Below are 3,386 nucleotides of genomic sequence, written 5' to 3' on the forward strand. Positions count from 1 at the left end.
CCATCCATCCATCCATCCATCTCTCCATCTATTCTCCCATCCATTTATCCATCCATCCATCATCTCTCCATCTATTCATTCATCCATCCATCCATCTATCCATCCATCCATCCATCCATTTTTCCATCTATCCATCCATCCATCCATCCATCCATCCATCCATCCATCTCTCCATCCATTCTCCCATCCATCCATCCCTCCCTCCCTCCCTCCCTCCATCATCTGTCCACAAACAAATAGCAGCTACTGAGTGCCAGGACCCATGTCCTTTTTCCTCTCCAGTCTCACTGTTGTGAATACGCGTGTGGGTCTCATCTCTTGCTCTGAGGTGTGACTAGAGTTGCCCCCACCCTCTCTGTCACTCTCCTTGCTGTTTGTCTCCTGCTCTTTTATTTGTCTATAAACCGCTTAGTTAGTTCAGTGCCAAGGGTGGTCTGTCTGTCCTGTCTCTCGTCCCCTACTTCCCTAACTCCCCCTCCATCTGTTCTCACATCATGGAGCCCCAAGACCTATCTGGAGTCTTCTGCTCACTCTGCATACATTCCCTGGACGTGCTCACCCACAGCTTTCTGTGCTGACACCACCCCCTCGGCCCCTCATGCAGCCCGGACCCTTTCCCTTCCCCTTAAGCCACAGGCTGAAGCTCGAGGAAGCCCTGCCCAGCTCAAGCCATCGCATTGTTTTTGTACCCACTAGAAGTGCTCTATCTTCATTCTCATAGGCACCGAGCATCTCTGCCACCCAGGGCTCAGCAGCCAGGAGCACCAAGTCACCTCTGGTTGCTCTTATCCCTGTCTTCACGGTCCATCTGTCCCCTCTTCCTGCCAGAGCTCCCTCGAAAGGGCAGGTAGATAATCCCTCTCCATCCCCTCATCCCCTGCCTCAGCCCAGATGTCAGAATCTAGTGCCTGGACAACATTCATCCATCCATCCATTCACCATCCATCCCTCCACCACCAAACATCAGTTGGACAGTTCCTAGGTGCTCTGATTATGACACAGACCCCCAAACCCCATGCTATGCCCTGCAGAAACCCACAGTCCAGGGAGAAATTCTCTTGAGTTCTTGGCCTTCTGTTAATGTCTCCTTCCTGCCTGCCACCCCCCAACTCCTGTCCACAGAAGTACTGGGGAGGGAACCCTGAGCTCTGCTGTTCTCTCCACAGCCCCACTTCTCTGTGGCTACCTGTGGCTGACCCTGAACCCACCATTAGGCTCAGGCAAGGCCCCCACCAGCTTCCCATTGGCCAAACCCAACCAGCTCTTTCTGGTCCCACCTCACTGGGCAGCCCCTGATGTGGGCCGTTCTCTTCTCCTCTGTCCCTGAGGCTGCTGATGGCTCTTGGTTTTTCTCCCACTTCCACGGGTGATCATTCTCTGCTTCCTTTGTGGAACTTTCTGTTCACCCTGCTTGGAATATTGCAGAGCCCCAGGCCTGAGCTTCCTGCTGCTTCCTCCTGCTCTGCCTTTTCTGCTGGGGCAGTTTTCTCTGGGAAACAGGGTGGCTTGCTGTCCATGCCTTTTTGCACACAGTAAAGTCCAGACATGAGCTCGCATCTGCCTGGGGTGGAGACAGGGTCTCCCTATGAACAGCCTACAGGTATGTCCTCCTACTCCACCTCTGGCCTCCTTCTTCTTCCTTCCCCCTCCACATGTTAAGAATAAGGCATCATTGAAAAAACAAAGGAGGCTGAGAATAAGTGGAGAATCAAAGTCTGTGCAGTTGAAGAGCTGAGGCTTTGCAAGCTCAACAACAAAGAGAGAGGGACTGTGGAATCCAAACTAGATAAGAGTGAGGAAACTGGGTGAGAGGACAGTGTGCAACTGGCAGGTGCAATGATGACAATGAGGCCCTGGGTCCTCCCCACAGAGGCCTTTGCTGGCTGACTCCTGTCCTCCAGGAGCCCCTGGGCATGAGTATCAGGGCATCTTTCTCTTCACTCAGACATGGAGCTTCCTGGGAAGAGGACATGCACCTGGCTTCCTTTTGGGTCTCAGTTTGGAGAGGAGGATGGACAAATGGAAGGCGTGTCTTTCTACTAGTCTCTTCTCTTCCTCCTTTGCCGCCTCTCCTCTTACCCTTTATAACATTAATTTTCTTTTGAGACAGGGTCTTGCTGTGTTGCCCAGGCTGGAGAACAGTGGCACAATCATAGCTCACCGCAGCCTCTAACTCCTGGGCTCAAGCAATCCTCCCACTTCAGCCTCCTGAGTAACTAGGACTACAGGTGTGTGCCACTATGCCCAGCTAATTTTTTTTGAAGCAAAGTTTCTATTATTGTAATTATTTTTATGTACAGAAAACTCAACAGTGTATATTTAACCCAGTTTAGTGGCAAGTTCTTTAGCCTTTGCCTTTTTGAGCTTGGCGATGTGAGCCACAGACTTGGGACCCAGGACGTTGCCTCCCCAGTGACAGTGGATCTCGTTGTATCTGTCATTATCATTAGTCCGGATAGCTTCTACCAGTTTAGCCAAAGCGCTTTTGTCTTCCGAGTTCACCTGTGTGAAGGCGACAGTGGCACAGGTCTTCCTGTGGACTAGACACCCCAGTCTTGCCATCCCCTTGATAATGCAGGAAGGGACCCCCATGTTATGACACAGGGCAGGCAAGAAGACAACCAGCTTGATGGGATCCACGTCGTGTGCAGTCACCACCAGCTGAGCTTTCTTGGTCTCCACCAAAGTGGTGACAGGGTGTCAACTCCTGCTCGAAGGACAGGTGGTCTCTTAGTGGGGACGTCCCCTTTGCCAGCAGCTTTCTTCTTAGCCCAGGCCAACAGCCTCTGCTTCTTCTCTTGCTTCGTCTCTGGCCTGTACTTGTGGGCCAGCTTAAGCAGCTGAGTAGCTGTCTGGCGGTCCAGGGCCTGGGTGAGCTGGTTAATTGCAGGAGGCACTTTCAGCGACTTATAGAGGATGGCTCTCTGCTGCTGCAACCTGATAGAGCGGGGCCATTTCACAAAGCGGGTGAGGTCTCTTTTGGGCTGTATGTCCTGTCCAGTGCCAAAATTCTTAGGCCTTTTCTCAAACAGGGGATTCACCACTTTCTTGGCTTCCTGCTTCTTCACGACAGCAGGGGCCGGAGCCACCTTCATCCCCTTGGCCTTCTTTCTTTTCGGCATATTGGGTGGCAGGAGGAGAGAGTACGCCCAGCTGATTTTTAAAAACCTTTTTGTAGAGACGAAGTCGTGCTATGTTGTCCAGGCTGGTCTTGAACTCCTGGCCCTCAAGCGATCCTCCTGCCTCAGCCTCCCAAAGTGCTGGGACCACAGGAGCATGAGCCACAGCACCTGGCTGTAAAATTAATTTTTAATTACACAAGTCATTCATGGACCCACTGTCTTTGTAAAAAATAAAAATCAAAGCGTAGTACATAAGACTGGTGT

The 3,386-nt window shown here is 51.7% G+C and overlaps 1 pseudogene; it reads right to left on the minus strand.

Annotated features, from left to right (window-relative positions):
• Nucleotides 1-2,319: 2,319 nt before the first annotated feature.
• On the minus strand, nt 2,320-3,122 carry LOC111553227 (annotated as a pseudogene).
• Nucleotides 3,123-3,386: the final 264 nt, after the last annotated feature.

This window comes from Piliocolobus tephrosceles, chromosome 20, assembly GCF_002776525.5.
Source record: "Piliocolobus tephrosceles isolate RC106 chromosome 20, ASM277652v3, whole genome shotgun sequence".
Taxonomy (NCBI): domain Eukaryota; kingdom Metazoa; phylum Chordata; class Mammalia; order Primates; family Cercopithecidae; genus Piliocolobus; species Piliocolobus tephrosceles.